Genomic DNA, 19,035 nt, shown 5'->3' on the forward strand with positions numbered 1-19,035 from the left:
AAGTTTGCTGTTGGAGGCGATAATTAGTGCCCGGCGCTAAACTTTGCGCACCGCCAATAATGGCACCCCATATGGGGCAATACCGAATTTTTCCCCCCAGGTGTCTCTCCAGTCTTTACTCAGACCCCTGACACTGGGGATCAACATTATAGCTCTGCTCTCCACTGCCTCCAACACTTGAATCTGTCTACCTTGATCGGAATTGGATGCGGTATTCAAGGTGAAGTCTGACCAGTGCATTGTGCAGTTTGATCACTACCTCCTCTGTCTTACATCCATCTGTTTTGTTATGTAGTTCAGCATTCTACCACTGATGTTAAGCTGACTGGTCTATAATTCACAGTGGCAGAAGATGGGTAGAGGTGTTCCACAAGGATCAGTGCTGGGACAACTGTTCACAATTTACATTAACGATTTAGACTTAGGAATCAAAAACACAATTTCTAAATTTGCGGATGACACCAAATTGGGGGGGATAGTCAATACTGAGGAGGACGGCAACAAGTTACAGGAGGACATTAATAAACTTGCAGAATGGGCATATAATTGGCAAATGATGTTCACCACAGATAAATGTGAGGTATTACATTTTGGTAGGAAGAATAGGGAGGTCACTTATCACTTGGAGGGTGCAAGTCTAGGTGGAGTAGAGGAAAAAAGGGATCTAGGAGTACAAATACATAAACCACCTTGGGTGAAAAGTTGAGATGCGCCCCCTTTGGGGCGCTAACTTTGCCGTGGCGTTACTTTTAGCGCCCCGGAAAAATTAGCACCCCCGTGACGGAAATTGAATGGTAGCACCTCAAGAGGGAAGCGGGGCGCTACTGGAAGCACCCCGCCTCCCTCTTGGGGCGCTGCGAGGAAATATCGCGGCGCTACATGCTGCGGTATTGCAGGCCTTCCTCCCCTTCTTAAAGGGGAGGGGCCTTGCGCAGCACAACCCGGGGCCCAGCTGGGCCCCCGGGGATCAGGAGTGCCGGTAAAAGAGCCCGGCACTCAAGAGAATTGCTGGGCTCATGGAGCGCAGCCAGCACTCCGCGGGGTCGGGGGGGCGGGGAAGGAGGCCGGGGACGGGAGCGGAGGCAGGTGCTGGCTGGTGGCCAGCAACAAAAATGGCCGCCCAGCACCTCGCCTTTAAATAGCTCCTCCCCGGCTGCAGGTAGGCCCCCCTGACCCCGTCGGACATAGCGTCCGACGATAAGTCAGGGGCGCTACCGAAGATCGCGGCCGGGGCACGTGCGGGGTGCTGCGCATGGCGATGACGTCATCGCCGGCAGCGCAGCTCCGCGGGGTGCTACCGGTCACCGCCGCCGCTAACCTGCTGCTAAATTTCACAGGAGGTGTTGGCAGCGCCGCGCCCGAGCGCTAGTTGCTTTGCTAACAGGAGGCGCAAAGCAACCAAATTTTTCCCCCTAAAAGTTGCGATGCAGGTTAGCAAGGCCATAAAAAAAAAGAAAACGAAGCACTAGGATTTATTTCTAGAGGGATAGAATTGAAAAGTAGGGAAGTTATGCTAAACCTGTATCGAACCTTGGTTAGACCACACTTAGAGTACTGCATACAATACCAAGACTTCATCACTGACCCAACAGCAGAGGTCCCTGGTGTCAACCTCCCTTGAAGACAGTGGACAGCGCTCAACTGAATCCGCACAGGACATGGAAGATGCGGCCACTTGCTCTTCAACTGGAATATGAGGGATGACCCAAAGTGGCCATGAGTTCCAGACCATGGAACACATCACATCAACCTGCCCACTAAGATCTGTAACGGGAGGCACCTCAATTCTCCACTTGGCATCTCAGGAGGCCATCGAATGGATAGTCAAACTAGACATCCCATTATAAGCTTTTCCTGTCATACGAAAGTAATAGAACTGACCATTCAGTGTTGGTGAGTCCCGGCACTGACCATTCAGTGTTGGTGAGTCCCGGCACTGATCATTCAGTGTTGGTGAGTCCGGCACTGACCATTCAGTGTTGGTGAGTCCCGGCACTGGCCATTCAGTGTTGATGTGTCTTGGCACTGGCCATTCAGTGTTGGTGAGTCCCGGCACTGACCATTCGGTGTTGATGTGTCCTGGCTCTGGCCATTCAGTGTTGGTGAGTCCGGCACTGACCATTCAGTGTTGGTGAGTCCCGGCACTGACCATTCAGTGTTGATGTGTCTTGGCACTGGCCATTCAGTGTTGGTGAGTCCCGGCACTGACCATTCGGTGTTGATGTGTCCTGGCTCTGGCCGTTCAGTGTTGGTGAGCCCTGGCACTGACCATTCAGCGTTGATGTGTCCCGGCACTAACCATTCAGTGTTGTTGAGTCCCGGCACTGACCATTCAGTGCTGGTGTGTCCGGGCACTGACCATTCAGTGTTGGTGAGTCCCAGCACTGAAAATTCAGTGTTGGTGAATCCCGGCACTGACCATTCAGTGTTGGTGAGTCCTGGCAGACATCATTCAGTGTAGCTGTGTCCCGGCAATGACCATTCAGTGTTGGTGAGTCCTGGCAGACATCATTCAGTGTAGCTGTGTCCCGGCAATGACCATTCAGTGTTGGTGAGACGCGGGACTGATCATTCAGCGTTGGTGTGACCTGGCACTGACCATAAAGTGTTGGAGAGTCCTGGCACTGACCAGTGTTGGTGTGTCCCGGCACTCAGCTTTCAGTGTTGGAGTTACCCAGCACTGAACATTCAGTGTTGGAGTGTCCTGGCACTGACAATTAAGTGTTGGTGTGTCCTGGCACTGACCATTAAGTGTTGGTGAGTCCTGGCACTGACCAGTGTTAGTGTGACCTGGCACTGACCATTCAGTGTTGGTGAGTCCCAACACTGACCAGTGTTGGTGAGTCCAGGCACTGAAAATTCAGTGTTGGTGAATCCCGGCACTGACCATAAAGTGTTGGAGAGTCCTGGCACTGACCATTCAGTGTTGGTGTGTCCTGGCACTGACCATTCAGTGTTGGTGTGTCCCAGCACTGATCATTAAGTGTTGGTGAGTCCTGGCACTGACCATTCCGTGTTGGTGAGTCCTGCCACTGACCATTCAGTGTTGGTGTGTCCCAGCACTGACCATTCAGTGTTGGTGAGTCCCGGCACTGATCATTCAGTGTTGGTGAGTCCCGGCACTGACCATTCAGTGTTGGTGTGTCCCGGCACTGACCAGTGTTGAGGAGTCCTGGCACTGACCATTCAGTGTTGGTGTGTCCTGGCACTGACCATTCAGTATTGGTGTGTCCCGGCACTCAGCTTTCAGTGTTGGAGTTACCCAGCACTGAACATTCAGTGTTGGAGTGTCCTGGCACTGACAATTAAGTGTTGGTGAGTCCTGGCACTGACCATTCAGTGTTGGTGAGCCCCGGCACTGACCATTCAGTGTTGGTGAGTCCTGGCACTGACCATTAAGTGTTGGTAAGTCATGGCACTGATCATTCAGTTTTGGTGTGTCCTGGCACTGACCATTAAGTGTTGGTGAGTCCTGGCACTGACCCTTCAGTGTTAGTGTGACCTGGCACTGACCATTCAGTGCTGGTGAGTCCCAGCACTGGCCATTCAGTGTCGGTGTCTCCTGGCACTGACCATTCAGTGTTGTTCTGTCCTGGCACTGACCATACAGTGTTGGAGTGTTCCGGCACTGACCATTCAGTGTTGGAGTGTCCCGGCATTGACCAGTGTTAGAAGGTCCCGTCACCGACCATTCAGTGTTGGAATGTCGCGGCACTGAACATTCAGTGCTGGTGTGTCCCGGCACTGACCATTCTGTGTTGGTGGGTCTGGCAGTCACCATTCAGTGTAGCTGTGTCCCGGCAATGACCATTCAGTTTTAGTGAGACACGGAACTGGTCATTCAGTGTTGGTGTGGCCCAGCACTGACCATCCAGTATTGGAGTGTCCTGGCACTGACGATTCAGTGTTGGTGTGTCCTGGCACTGACCAATCAGTGTTGGTGTGTCCCAGCACAGACCACTCAGTGTTGGTGAGTCCCGGCACTGACCATTCAGTATTGGTGAGTACCAGCACTGATCATACAGTGTTGGTGAGTCCTGGCACTGACCATTCTGTGTTGGTGAGTCCTGGCTCTGACCATTCAGTGTTGGTGAGTCCTGGCACTGACCATTCAGTGTTGTTGTGTCCTGGCACTGACCATTCAGTGTTGGTGTGTCCTGGCACTGATCATTCAGTGTTGGTGAGTCCCTGCACTGACCATTCAGTGCTGGTGAGTCCTGGCACTGACCATTCAGTGTTCATGTGTCCTGGCACTGACCAGTGTTGGTGACTCCTGGCACTGACCATTCAGTGTTGGTGAGTCCTGGCACTGACCATTCAGTGTTGCTGAGTCTCGGCACTGATCATTCAGTGTTGGTGATTCTCGACACTGACCATTCAGTGTTGGTGTGTCCCGGCACTGACCATTTAGTGTAGTTGTGTCCCGGCACTGACTATTCAGTGTTGGTGAGTCCTGGCACTGACCATTCTGTGTTGGTGAGTCCTGGCACTGACCATTCAGTGTTGGTGTGTCCCGGCACTGACCATTCAGTGTTGCTTTGTCCCAGCACTTACAATTCAGTGTTGGTGAGTCCCGGCACTGATCATTCAGTGTTGATGTGTCCCGGCACTGACCATTCAGTGTTGAGGAGTCCCGGCACTGACCATTCAGTGTTGGTGTGTCCTGGCACTGACCAGTGTTGAGGAGTCCTGGCACTTGTATTGATTTCTTTGTGGGTTCAATGATGAGACATTTATGAAAGAGAATGTCTTTTAATCTAATGCTTTGTTCAACTCTTTTATACAGCTTTTACAGGAGACATGATGCTGTGATGCATCTAGAATGAAACCGAAACTAAACTAACTGCCTTGCTTCTCTCGGTCACATGCCCTCTGCTGGTCAGGCACAAGCAATCAATACATGCAATCATGCTATTAAGGCATCATAATCGAACAGGCAAATACCATCTCTATTTGCTGATATCATTACATCTCCTTTTCTTAAAACAAAAGTATTTTACTTTTAACTAACAACATGTTTTCTTTGTATTAATCTGCATTTTAACTGTAACACTTAATGAACTTACATTATCATTATCATGATCAAGGTTTTTTAACCTTGCTTTGTGTGTTCACATGAAATATGTCAATACACTAGAACTTGAAGAAAGAATAAGATAACATTACTTCCTTCTATAACAATAGTCCTTAAATTTGCTCAATGAGTCTCTCAGGAGGCTTCACGTGTCTTGAGGATTTTCTGATTGATTGTCCTTGAATCTGAGTTGTTGCCTCAGATGATGTTTTCTCAGCTGTGTGATCAGGTTGTTCAACAGTATCAGTCTCTTGACCTGCTGTGGCTGGTCCCATGAGAAGATCTCGACGATTTCTTCTCAGAACAGCACCCTCATCTGTCTGAATGGTGTATGATCTTGGTTGAACTTCACTCAGGACAGTTCCCTTCTGAGTCCATGTGTTTGTTTTGTCTTTGAACCTTACTTGGTCACCAGTGTGGAGTTCAGGTAGGTTTTGTGTTCCTCTGTCATAGTAGTACTTTTGCTTTTCTTTCTGTTGCTCTTTGAACTTCCTCACTTTCTCCCCCTCTTTTGTTTTCAGGAGGTTCTCCGGGATGGGTAGGTTTGACCTTAGCCGACGTCCCATCAGGAGTTGGGCTGGTGACATACCACACTCGAGCGGCGTTGTGCGGTATACAAGCATGCTCTGGTAGAAGTCAGTTCCACTGTCTTTTGCCTTGTACATCCGTCTTTTCACTGTGTTTGCGGGCTCTCCTGGGTCAACAGCTCTGGACAATGTGTCTGCTGTATACATCAGCTTACCCGGTGTGTACGCAACATTCAGTTCATCATAGACTGTCTCTCCTTCGCTTTCCACAACGAGGACTCTCTTTACCAGGTTCAGTCTCTCACAGGCTTTTAAACCTAGTATGGCTTGCACATCCTTTGGCACCACGATTAATGCTAGCGTGTGCTCTCTGTCCTTGTGTGTTACTTTGACAATGCATCTTCCTTTCACTGGTATATCAGTACCTGAGTATCCTGTCACTTTCACTTTTATTCCATGTATCTTTGGTCTGGGTCTAATTTTCTTAAAATCAGTCTCTGATATCACATTAACTTGTGCTCCAGTATCCAATTTAAATGGAATGTGTATGTCATTCACTTTTAGTGTTAACATCCAGTCTCTTTCTTCTTTGTTTTCAGACACAACATCTATGTTGAACTCCTCTATCTTGCTTTCATCTACTGCATGGACCTTGCTTTGTTGCGCTTGGTTCTTGCAGCAACGGGCATAATGGTTGTTTTTGTTGCAACTATTGCATTTTTTACCATATGCTGGACACTTTTTTGGTGTATGCTGTGTACCGCATCGACTACATGACTTTCAATTGTCCCTTTTATTTTCGTTCGCTGGCCACGCCTCTTTTTTCACATTGGCGCTCTTTTTGTTAAACGGTTTGTGTCCGTTCTTACTCACTGCATCCACGTTGCAGCTATTGTCACTGAACAGCTCCTTTGCCTGCAACTTCACAGTCTCTGTAGCCCTACACAGTGCTATGGCTTTTCCCAGGTCTAGATTTTGCTCTCTTAGCAGCCTTTCCCTTAGACCATTATCTGGAATACCACACACCAGTCTGTCTTTTATCAGCGAGTCTGTCAGTCCCCCAAATTCACACGATTTGCTTCTGTTTCTCAGTTCAGTCACATACTGATCAATAGTCTCACCCGTTTTCTGAACACATGTGAAAAATCTGTGCCTCTCAAACGTCACGTTACGTTTAGGTATGCAGTAGGCCTCAAACTGTTCCATTATTTTATCTAGCTTCATTTTGTCTCCATTAGCAGCGAATGTGAAGTTATTATACACCTCCAGCGCTTCATCACCCACGACATGTAAGAACATTGACGATTTCTTTTTATTACTTTTCTCGTCAGCTCCGATTGCTGATAAATACAACCCCACACGTTGTTTGAATCTCCTCCAATTTTCAGCCACATTACCTGTCAACTGAAGCGTCGCCGATGGATTAAACCTTCCATTTTTTCACTTCGTTAGTTATTCTCCAATGGTAAGCAACGATGTTTTCTTTTGGCTTGCTAATCTGTGGAGAGCTGATTTAACCAGATTTTTTCTCTTCAGCTCATTCAGCCACTTCTGACACCATGTATTGATTTCTTTGTGGGTTCAATGATGAGACATTTATGAAAGAGAATGGGCTAGATTTTCAGTATAGACAGTTTTGGGGTGCTAACCTTAGCGCCCGCCCGAAGTTAGCGCCCGCCCCAAAGTAGCGCCCCGTTGCCGGAAATTCAGTGGCTTCGCCCTAAGAGGTTGGTGGAGCGCTAAAAGAGGCGTTCCACTACTATCTTTAGGCGCTAAGCCGGCGGTGCAGAGCGCAGCGCCCGAGCTCGGGCGCAGCGCACGGCAGACACTCTGGTGCCAGTGAGCTCTTAAAGGGGAAGGGTGCATGTGTTTTTTTCAAAGGCAGAGTCTGGGGGACAAAACAGCAGGAGGAGGAAGATGATGATGATGAATGAGGAAGAGGAAGAGGAGGAGGAGGAGGAGGAGGAGGAGGAGGAGGCCGGAAACATAAATACACCGTTCACAACAAGACACTGGATCCTTCCACACAACACATGCAAACTGCCGTTTATAGTGCAGGAGGAGTGCCCTTTAATTTGCGCTCCCCAGGGTGTGTTGCGTTCCATTTTACAAACGCTCTGGACGCCAGCCGCACAATGGGGCGGTCCGACTGAAGTTTGGAATCGGGGCGGCCAAAGGGCGTTGCACGAGGATGTGACATCATTTTCTGCGCGCGCATCCGGGCGGCCGCTAAACTTTGCGCCGGCGCTAACGGCCAACTTAATTTGGGGCGGGGCGCAAACTGCGCTGCGCCCGGGCGCTACACGAATAGCGCCCAAAAATCACTTCTCTTAAGGCGCTAACTGCTGGCGCAAGCAACTGAAAATCTAGCCCAATGTCTTTTAATCTAAAGCTTTGTTCAACTCTTTTATACAGCTTTTACAGGAGACATGATGCTGTGATGCATCTAGAATGAAACCGAAACTAAACTAACTGCCTTGCTTCTCTCGGTCACATGCCCTCTGCTGGTCAGGCACAAGCAATCAATACATGCAATCATGCTATTAAGGCATCATAATCGAACAGGCAAATACCATCCAGTGTAGTTGTGTCCAGGCACTGACCATTCAGTGTTGAGGAGTCCCGGCACTGACCATTCAGTGTTGGTGAGACCTGGCACTGACCATTCAGTGCTGGTGAGTCCTTGCACTGACCATTCAGTGTTGTTGAGTCCTGGCACTGACCATTGAGTGTTGGTGAGTCCCGGCACTGACCATTCAGTGTAGTTGTGTTTTCCGCACTGAGCATTCAGTGTTGGTGAGTCCTGGCACTGACCATTCAGTGTTGGTGTCTCCTGGCACTGACCATTCAGTGTTGGAGTGTCCTGGCCTTGACCAGTGTTGGTGTGTCCTGCCACTGACCATTCAGTGTTGGTGTGTCCCGGCACAGACCATTCAGTGTTGGTGTGCCCCGGCACTGACCATTCAGTGTTGGTGAGTCCTGGCACTGACCATTCCATGTTGGTGAGTCCTGGCACTGACCATTCAGTGTTGGTGTGTCCCGGCACTGACCATTCAGTTTTGGTGAATCCTGGCACTGACCATTCAGTGTTGTTGAGTCCCGGCACTGACAATTGAGTGTTGGCGTGTCCCAGCACTGATCATTCAGTGTTGCTTTTTCCCGGCACTGACCATTCAGTGTTGAGGAGTCCCGGCACTGACCAGTGTGGGTGTGTCCCGGCACTGACAATTCAGTGTTGAGGAGTCCTGGCACTGACCATTCAGTGTAGTTGTGTCCCAGCACTTACCATTCAGTGTTGGTGAGTCCTGGCACTGACCAGTGTTGGTGTGTCAAGGCACAGGCCATTCGGTATTGGTGAATCCCGGCACTGATCATTCAGTGTTGGTGAGTCCTGGCACTGACCAGTGTTGGCATGTCCCGGCACTGACCATTCAGTGTTGGTGTGTCCCGGCACAGACCAGTGTTGTTGAGTCCCAGCACTGACCATTCAGTGTTGCTGAGTCCTGGCACTGACCATTCCGTGTTGGTGAGTCCTGGCACTGACCATTCAGTTTTGGTGTGTCCCGGCACTGACCATTCAGTGTTGGTGAGTCCCGGCACTGATCATTCAGTGTTTTTGAGTCCCGGCATTGATAATTGAGTGTTGGTGTGCCCCAGCACTGACCATTCAGTGTTGGTGTGTCCCGGCACTGACCATTCAGTGTTGAGGAGTCATGGCACTGACCATTCAGTGTTGGTGTGTCCCGGCACTGATCATTCAGTGTTGGTGAGTCCTTGCACTGACCATTCAGTGTTGTTGAGTCCTGGCACTGACCATTGAGTGTTGGTGAGTACTGGCACTGACCAGTGTTGTTGTGTCCCGGCACTGAGCATTCAGTGTTGGTGAGTCCTGGCACTGACCATGCAGTGTTGGTTTGTCCTGGCACTGACTGTTAAGTGTTGGTGAGACCTGGCACTGACCATTAAGTGTTGGTGTGTCATGGCAATGACCAGTGTTGGTGTGGCCCAGCACTGACCATTCAGTGTTGCTGAGTCCTGGCACTGACCATTCAGTGTTGGTGTGTCCCGGCACAGACCATTCAGTGTTGTTGAGTCCCGGCACTGACCATTCAGTGTAGTTGTGTCCTGGCACTGAGCATTCAGTGTTGGTGAGTGTTGGCACTGACCATTCAGTGTTGGTTTGTCCTGGCACTGACCGTTAAGTGTTGGTGAGACCTGGCACTGACCATTCAGTGTTGGTATATTCTGGCACTGACCAGTGATGTTGTGCCCGGCACTCAGCTTTCAGTGTTAGAGTGTCCCGGCACTGACCATTCAGTGTTGGAGTGTCCTGGCACTGACCATTTAGTGTTGCTGTGTCCTGGCACTGATCATTCAGTGTTGGTGTGTCAAGGCACAGGCCATTCGGTGTTGGTGAGTCCCAGCACTGATCATTCAGTGTTGGCGTGTTCCGGCACTGACCATTCAGTGTTGGTGAGTCCCGGCACTGACCATTCAGTGTTGGTGAGTCCCGGCACTGACCATTCAGTGTTGGTGTGTCCCGGCACTGACCAGTGTAGTTGTGTTCCGGCACTGACCATTCAGTGTTGGTGAGTCCTTGCACTGACCATTCAGTGTTGGTTTGTCCTACCACTGACCATTAAGTGTTGGTGAGTCCAGGCACTGACCAGTGTTGGTGAGTCCCGGCACTGACCAGTGTTGGTGTGTCCTGGCACTGACCAGTGTTGGTGTGTCCTGGCACTGACCAGTGTTGGTGTGTCCTGGCACTGACCAGTGTTGGTGTGTCCTGGCACTGACCATTCAGTGTTGGTTAGTCCCGGCATGGACAATTTGGTGTTGGTGAGTCCTGGCACTGACCATTCAGTGTTGGTGTGTCCTGGCACTGACCAGTGTTGGTGTGTCCCGGCATGCACCATTTGGTGTTGGTGAGTCCTGGCACTGACCATTCAGTGTTGCTATGTCCTGGCACTGACCATTCAGCGTTGGTGAATCCCGGCACTGACCATTCATTGTTGGAGTGTCCTAGCACTGACCATTCAGTGTTGATGTGTACCCCCACTGATCATTCAGTTTTGGTGAGTCCCAGCACTGACCATTCAGTGTTGGTGTGTCCTGGCACTGATCATTTAGTGTTGCTGTGTCCTGGCACTGATCATTCAGTGTTGGTGTGTCAAGGCACAGGCCATTCGGTGTTGGTGAGTCCCAGCACTGATCATTCAGTGTTGGTGAGTACGGGCACTGATCATACATTGTTGGTGAGTCCCGGCACTCACCATTAAGTGTTGGTGAGTCCTAGCACTGACCATTCAGTGTTGGCGTGTTCCGGCACTGACCAGTGTTGGTGAGTCCCGGCACTGACCATTCAGTGTTGGTTTGTCCCGGCGCTGACCATTCATTGTTGGAGTGTACTGGAACTGACCATTCAGTGTTGGTGAGTCCTGGCACTGACCATTCAGTGTTGGTGAGTCCTGGCACTGACCAGTGTAGTTGTGTTCCGGCACTGACCAGTGTTGGTGAGTCCTTGCACTGACCATTCAGTGTTGGTTTGTCCTACCACTGACCATTAAGTGTTGGTGAGTCCTGGCACTGACCAGTGTTGGTGTGTCCTGGTACTGACCATTCAGTGTTGGTGTGTCCCGGCATGGACCATTTGGTGTTGGTGAGTCCCAGCACTGACCAGTGTTGGTGTGTCCTGGCACTGACCATTCAGTGTTGGTTAGTCCCGGCATGGACAATTTGGTGTTGGTGAGTCCTGGCACTGACCATTCAGTGTTGGTGTGTCCTGGCACTGACCATTCAGTGTTGGTGTGTCCCGGCATGGACCATTTGGTGTTGGTGAGTCCCGGCACTGAACATTCTGTGTTGGTTTGTCCTGGCACTGACCAGTGTTGGTGAGTCCTGGCACTGACCATTCAGTGTTGCTATGTCCTGGCACTGACCATTCACTGTTGGTGAATCCCAGCACTGACCATTCAGTGTTGGTGTGTCCCGGCACTGACCATTCATTGTTGGAGTGTCCTAGCACTGACCAGTGTTGATGTGTACCCCCACTGATCATTCAGTTTTGGTGTGTACCGGCACTGATCATTCAGTGTTGGTGTGTCCCGGCACAGACCATTCAGTGTTGGTGTCTCCTGGCACTGATCATTCAGCGTTGGTGAGTCCTGGCAGTGACCAGTGTTGGTGAGTCCTGGCACTGACCATTCAGTGTTGGTGTGTCCCGGCACTGACCATTCAGTGTTGGTGAGTCCCGGCATTGATCATTCAGTGTTGTTGAGTCCCGGCACTGACAATTCAGTGTTGGTGTGTCCCGGCACTGACCATTTAGTGTTGAGGATTCCCAGCACTGACCAGTGTTGGTGTGTCCTGGCACTGACCATTCAGTGTTGAGGAGTCCTGGCACTGACCATTCAGTGTAGTTGTGTCCCAGCACTGACCATTCAGTGTTGGTGTGTCCCGGCACTGACCATTCAGTGTTGGTGAGTCCTGGCACTGACCATTCTGTGTTGTTGAGTCCAGGCACTGACCATTCAGTGTAGTTGTGTCCTGGCACTGAGCATTCAGTTTTGGTGAGTCCCGGCACTGGGCATTCAGTGTTGGTTTGTCCTGGCACTGACCATTAAGTGTTGGTGAGACCTGGCACTGACCATTCAGTGTTGGTTTGTCCTGGCACTGACCATTCAGTGTTGGTGTGTCCTGGCACTGACCAGTGTTGGTGTGTCCCAGCACTCAGCTTTCAATGTTAATTGTTCCGGAACTGACCACTCAGTGTTGGAGTGTCCCGGTACTGAACATTCAGTGTTAGAGTGTCCCGGCACTGACCAATCAGTGTTGGAGTGCCCTGGCACTGACCATTCAGTGTTGGTATGTCAAGGTACAGACCATTCGGTGTTGGTGAGTCCCGGCACTGATCATTCAGTGTTGGTGAGTACGGGCACTGATCATACATTGTTGGTGAGTCCCGACACTGACCATTAAGTGTTGGTGAGTCCTGGCACTGACCATTCAGTGTTGGTATGTCAAGGTACAGACCATTCGGTGTTGGTGAGTCCCGGCACTGATCATTCAGTGTTGGTGAGTACGGGCACTGATCATACATTGTTGGTGAGTCCCGACACTGACCATTAAGTGTTGGTGAGTCCTGGCACTGACCATTCAGTGTTGGCGTGTCCCGGCACTGACCAGTGTTGGTGAGTCCCAGCATTGACAATTCATTATTGGTGTGTCCCGGCTCTGATCATTCATTGTTGGAGTGTACAGGAACTGACCATTCAGTGTTGGTGTGACCTAGCACGGACCATTCAGTGTTGGTGTGTCCTGGCACAGAAAATTTGGTGTTGGTGAGTCCCGGCACTGAACATTCAGTGTTGAAGTGTCCCGGAACTGACCATTCAGTGTTGGTGTGTCCTGGCACTGACCATTCAGTGATGTTGTGCCCGGCACTCAGCTTTCAGTGTTAGAGTGTCCCGGCACTGACCATTCAGTGTTGGAGTGTCCTGGCACTGACCATTTAGTGTTGCTGTGTCCTGGCACTGATCATTCAGTGTTGGTGTGTCAAGGCACAGGCCATTCGGTGTTGGTGAGTCCCGGCACTGATCATTCAGTGTTGGTGAGTACGGGCGCTGATCATACATTGTTGGTGAGTCCCGGCACTGACCATTCAGTGTTGGTGTATCCCGGCGCTGACCATTCATTGTTGGAGTGTACTGGAACTGACCATTCAGTGTTGGTGAGTCCTGGCACTGACCATTCAGTGTTGGCGTGTTCCGGCACTGACCATTCAGTGTTGGTGAGTCCCGGCACTGACCATTCAGTGTTGGTGTGTCCCGGCGCTGATCATTCATTGTTGGAGTGTACTGCAACTGACCATTCAGTGTTGGTGAGTCCTGGCACTGACCATTCAGTGTTGGTGAGTCCTGGCACTGACCATTCAGTGTGGTTGTGTTACGGCACTGACCATTCAGTGTTGGTGAGTCCTTGCAATGAGCATTCAGTGTTGGTTTGTCCTACCACTGACCATTAAGTGTTGGTGAGTCCTGGCACTGACCATTCAGTGTTGGTGAGTCCCAGCACTGACCATTCAGTGTTGGTGTGTCCTGGCACTGACCATTCAGTGTTGGCGTGTCCTGGCACTGACCATTCAGTGTTGGTGAGTCCCGGCACTGACCATTCAGTATTGCTGTGTCCCGGCACTGATCATTCATTGTTGGAGTGTACTGGAACTGACCATTCAATATTGGTGTGACCTAGCACGGACCATTCAGTGTTGGTGTGTCCTGGCACAGAAAATTTGGTGTTGGTGAGTCCCGGCACTGAACATTCAGTGTTGAAGTGTCCCAGAACTGACCATTCAGTGTTGGTGTGTCCTGGCACTTACCATTCAGTGTTGGTGAGTCCTCGCACTGACCATTCAGTGTTGGAGTGTCCCAGAACTGACCATTCAGTGTTGGTGTGTCCTGGCACTTACCATTCAGTGTTGGTGAGTCCTCGCACTGACCAGTGTAGTTGTGTCCCGGCACTGACCATTCAGTGTAGTTGTGTCCCGGCACTGACCAGTGTTGGTGAGTCTTTACACTGACCAGTGTTGGTTTGTCCTAGCACTGACCATTAAGTGTTGGTGAGGCTTGGCACTGACCATTCAGTGTTGGTGAGTCCCGGCACTGACCATTCAGTGTTGGTGTATCCTGGCACTGACCATTCAGTGTTGGTGTGTCCTGGCAATGACCAGTGTTGGTGTGTCCCGGCATGGACCATTTGGTGTTGGTGAGTCCCGGCACTGATCATTAAGTTTTGGTGAGTCCTGGCACTGACCAGTGTTGGTGAGTCCCGGCACTGACCATTCAGTGTTGGTGTGTCCCGGCATGGACCATTCGGTGTTGGTGAGTCCCGGCACATACCATTCAGTGTTGGTGAGTCCCGGCACTGACCATTCAGTGTTGGTGAGTCCCGGCACTGACTATTCAGTGTTGGTGTGTCCCGGCACTGACCGTTCAGTGCTGGTGAGTCCCGGAACTTATCTTTCAGTGTTGGTCAGTCCCGTCACTGACCATTCAGTGTTGGTGAGTCCTTGCACTGACAATTCAGTGTTGATGTGCCCTGCCACTGACCTTTCAGTGTTGGTGAGTCCCGGCACTGACCATTCAGTGTTGGTTTGTCCCGCACTGACCATTCATTGTTGGAGTGTACTCGAACTGACCATTCAGTGTTGGTGAGTCCTAGCACTGACCATTCAGTGTTGGTGTGTCCTGGCACAGACAATTCAGGGTTGGTGAGTCCCGGCACTGACCATTCAGTGTTGGTGTGTACCGGCGCAGACCAGTGTTGGTGTGTCCTGGCACTGATCATTCAGTGTTGGTGTGTCCTGGCACTGACCAGTGTTGGTGAGTCCTGGCACTGACTATTCAGTGTTGGTGAGTCCTGGCAGTCACCATTCAGTGTACCTGTGTCCCGGCACTGACCATTCAGTGTTGCTTTGTCCCGGCACTGACCAGTGTTGGTGAGTCCCGGCACTGACGATTCAGTGTTGCTGATTACCAGCACTCACCATGCAGTGTTGGTGAGTCCCGGCACTGACGATTCCGTGTTGGTGTGTCCTGGCACTGACCATTAAGTGTTGGTGTGTCCCGGTATGGACCATTCGGTGTTGGTGTGTCCCCACACTGATCATTCAGTGTTGGTGAGTCCCAGCACTGACCATTCAGTGTTGGTGAGTCCCGGCACTGACCATTCAGTGTTGGTGTGTCCCGGCACTGACCATTCACTGCTGCTGAGTATCGGAACTGATGTTTCAGTGTTGGTCAGTCCCGGCACAGACCAGTGTTGGTGTGTCCCGGCACTGACCATTCAGTGTTGGTGAGTCCCAGCACTGACCATTCAGTGTTGGTGAGTCCTGGCACTGACCACTCAGTGTTGGTGAGTCCTGGCACTGACCAGTGTTGGTGAGTCCTGACACTGACCATTCAGTGTTGGTGAGTCCCAGCACTGATCATTCAATGTTGATGAGACCCGGCACTGACCATTCAGTGTTGGTATCTCCTGGCACTCACCATTCTGTGTTGATGTGTCCCGGCACTGACCATTCGGTGTTGGTGAGTCCCGGCACTGATCCTTCAGTGTTGGTGTGTCCTGGCACTGACCAGTGTTGGTGAGTTCCGGCACTGACCAGTGTTGGTGAGTCCCGGCACTGACCATTCAGTGTTGAGGAGTCCCGGCACTGACCATTCAGTGTAGTTGTGTCCCCGCACTGATCATTCAGTGTTGGTGAGTCCCAGCACTGACCATTCAGTGATGGTGAGTCCCGGCACAGACCATTCAGTGTTGATGTGTCCCAGCACTGACCATTCAGTGATGGTGAGTGCCGGCACTAACCATTCAGTGTTGGTATGTCCCGGCACTGACCATTCATTGCTGGAGTGTACTGGAACTGACCAGTCAGTGTTGGTGTGTCCTAACACTGACCATTCAGTGTTGGTGTGTCCTGGCACAGACAATTCGGTGTTGGTGCGTCCCGGCACTGACCATTAAGTGTTGGTGTGTCCCGGCATGGACCCTTCGGTGTTGGTGTGTCCCGGCACTGATCATTCAGTGTTGGTGAGTCCCAGCACTGACCATTAAGTGTTGGTGAGTCCCGGCACTGACCAGTGTTGAGGAGTCCTGGCACTGACCATTCAGTGTTGGTGAGTCCCGGCACTGACCAGTGTTGGTGAGTCCCGGCACTGATCATTCAGTGTTGAGGAGTCCCGGCACTGACCATTCAGTGTAGTTGTGTCCCCGCACTGATCATTCAGTGTTGGTGAGTCCCAGCACTGACCAGTGTTGGTGAGTCCTGGCACTGACCATTCAGTGTTGATGTGTCCCGGCACTGACCATTCAGTGATGGTGAGTCCCGGCACAGACCATTCAGTGTTGGTGTGTCCCAGCACTGACCATTCAGTGTTGGTGAGTCCTGGCACTGACCATTCAGTGTTGGTTTGTCCTGTCACTGACCAGTGTTGGTGTGTCCTGGCACTGACCATTAAGTGTTGGTGTGTCCCGGCATGGACCCTTCGGTGTTGGTGTGTCCCGGCACTGATAATTCAGTGTTGGTGAGTCCCAGCACTGACCATTAAGTGTTGGTGAGTCCCGGCACTGACCATTCAGTGTTGAGGAGTCCTGGCACTGACCATTCAGCGTTGGTGAGTCCTGGCACTGATCAGTGTAGTCGTGTCCCAGCACTGATCATTCAGTGTTGGTGAGTCCTGGCACTGACCATTCAGTGTTGGTGTGTCCTGGCACTGACCATTCAGTGTTGGTGTGTCCCAGCACTCAGCTTTCAGTGTTGGAGTGTTCCAGAACTGACCATTCACTGTGGGAGTGTCCCGGTACTGAACATTCAGTGTTAGAGTGTCCCAGCACTGACCATTCAGTGTTGGAGTGTCCTCGCACTGACCATTCAGTTTTGGTGTGTCCTGGCACAGACTATTCGGTGTTGGTGAGACCCGACACTGACCATTCAGTTTTGGTGAGCACCAGCACTGATCATACAGTGTTGGTGAGTCCCGGCACTGACCATTAAGTGTTGGTGAGTCCTGCCACTGATCATTCAGTGTTGGTGAGTCCCGGCACTGATCATTCAGTGTTGGTAAGTCCCGGCACTGATCATTCAGTGTTGGTGAGTCCTGTCACTGACCATTCAGTGTTGGTGAGTCCTGTCACTGACCAGTGTTGGAGTGTCCTGGCACTGACCATTCAGTGTTGGTCAGTCACTGCACTGACCAGTGTTGGTGAGTCCCGGCACTGACCATGAATTATTGGTAAGTCCTGGCACTGACCAGTGTTGGTGTGTCCCGGCACTGATCATTAAGTTTTGGTGAGTCCTGGCACTTACCATTCAGTGCTGGTGAGTCCCAGCACTGAGTGTTTGTGTGTCCCGGCACTGACCATTCAGTGTTGGTTTGTCCTGGCACTGACCAGTGTTGGTGAGTCCTGGCACTGACCATTCAGTGTTGATTTGTCCTGGCACTGACCATTCAGTGTTGGTGTGTCCCAGCACTCAGCTTTCAGTGTTGGAGTGTTCCAGAACTGAACACTCAGTGTTGATTTGTCCCGGCAGTGACCAGTGTTGGTGTATCCTGGCACTGACCATTCAGTGTTGGTGTGTCCTGGCACTGACCATTCAGTGTTGGTGTGTCCCGGCACAGATCATTCGGTGCTGGTGAGTCCCGGCACTGACCATTCAGTGTTGGTGAGTACCGGCACTGATCATACAGTGTTGGTGAGTCCTGGCACTGGCCATTCGGTGTTGGTGAGTCCTGGCACTGACCATTCAGTGTTGGTGTGTCCCAGCACTCAGTTTTCAGTGTTGGAGTGTTCCAGAACTGACCATTCACTGTGGGAGTGTCCCGGTACTGAACATTCAGTGTTAGAGTGTCCCAGCACTGACCATTCAGTTTTGGTGTGTCCTGGCACAGACTATTCGGTGTTGGTGAGACCCGACACTGACCATTCAGTTTTGGTGAGCACCAGCACTGATCATACAGTGTTGGTGAGTCCCGGCACTGACCATTAAGTGTTGGTGAGTCCTGCCACTGATCATTCAGTGTTGGTGAGTCCCGGCACTGATCATTCAGTGTTGGTGAGTCCTGTCACTGACCAGTGTTGGAGTGTCCTGGCACTGACCATTCAGTGTTGGTCAGTCACTGCACTGACCAGTGTTGGTGAGTCCCGGCACTGACCATGAATTATTGGTAAGTCCTGGCACTGACCAGTGTTGGTGTGTCCCGGCACTGATCATTAAGTTTTGGTGAGTCCTGGCACTTACCATTCAGTGCTGGTGAGTCCCAGCACTGAGTGTTTGTGTGTCCCGGCACTGACCATTCAGTGTTGGTTTGTCCTGGCACTGACCAGTGTTGGTGAGTCCTGGCACTGACCATTCAGTGTTGATTTGTCCCGGCAGTGACCATTCAGTGTTGGTGTATCCTGGCACTGACCATTCAGTGTTGGTGTGTCCTGGCACTGACCATTCAGTGTTGGTGTGTCCCGGCACAGATCATTCGGTGCTGGTGAGTCCCGGCACTGACCAGTGTTGGTGAGTACCGGCACTGATCATACAGTGTTGGTGAGTCCTGGCACTGGCCATTCAGTATTGGTGAGTCCTGGCACTGACCATTCAGTGTTGGTGTGTCCCAGCACTGAGCATTCAGTGTTGGTGTGTCCCGGCACTGATCATTCAGTGTTGGTGAGTCCTGGCACTGGCCATTCAGTGTTGGTGAGTCCTGGCACTGACCATTCAGTGTTGATGAGTCCTGGCACTGACCAGTGTTGGTGAGTCCTGGCACTGATCATTCAGTGTATTCATGTCCCAGCACTGACCATTCAGTGTTGGTGAGTCCTGGCACTGACCATTCAGTGTTGGTGTGTCCTGTCACTGACCAGTGTTGGTGTGTCCTGGCAATG

The sequence above is a fragment of the Somniosus microcephalus genome, chromosome 1 (assembly GCF_052327205.1).
Source record: "Somniosus microcephalus isolate GS21.2 chromosome 1, FLI_Smic_1.0, whole genome shotgun sequence".
NCBI classification, from domain to species: domain Eukaryota; kingdom Metazoa; phylum Chordata; class Chondrichthyes; order Squaliformes; family Somniosidae; genus Somniosus; species Somniosus microcephalus.